Source organism: Buceros rhinoceros, unplaced genomic scaffold (assembly GCF_000710305.1).
Source record: "Buceros rhinoceros silvestris isolate BGI_N320 unplaced genomic scaffold, ASM71030v1 scaffold27185, whole genome shotgun sequence".
NCBI classification, from domain to species: Eukaryota; Metazoa; Chordata; class Aves; order Bucerotiformes; family Bucerotidae; genus Buceros; species Buceros rhinoceros.
This window is the reverse complement of record NW_010412688.1, coordinates 9,646-9,996: the sequence shown is the minus strand read 5'-3', so window position 1 is coordinate 9,996 and position 351 is coordinate 9,646. Positions and strand designations below refer to the sequence as shown.

At 68.7% G+C, this 351-nt stretch overlaps 1 protein-coding gene across 1 annotated transcript in view; it reads right to left on the bottom strand.

Annotated features, from left to right (window-relative positions):
• POLRMT (polymerase (RNA) mitochondrial (DNA directed)) overlaps positions 1-351 on the bottom strand; it is a gene marked incomplete at its 5' end in the record, with an annotated part of 16,706 nt that overhangs the window by 7,268 nt on the left and 9,087 nt on the right. The gene's annotated exons all lie outside the window — the stretch shown is intronic.

The following is a 351-nucleotide window of genomic DNA, read 5'->3' as shown; positions in this document are numbered from 1 at the left end:
GGGACGGAACCCTCCTTGGCCCAAGCCTCCCCCACGCCCACCACAACCGAGGCACACAGCTGCTGTCACAGCGGCTGCCTGGACAGACCTCCGGGCCTGAGATCTGCCTGGACGATGGGCAGGACCTGGGTGATGGCATGGGAAGGTCCTGCCGCTCCTCAGAGCTGCTACTTGGGCTGTCCCTGCTCCTGCTGTGCGTGGGCTGTGCCTGGTCCAGGGGAGCCCGCAGCCACCGGCAGGAGGAACCCTCCTCCCCGCTCCCTGCAGTGGAGCTGCAGAGCCAAGGACTGACAGGGCTGGGGCAGCCCTGCCGCGGGCGAGGCGCTGGCGTGATCCAAGGTCGATGACCAC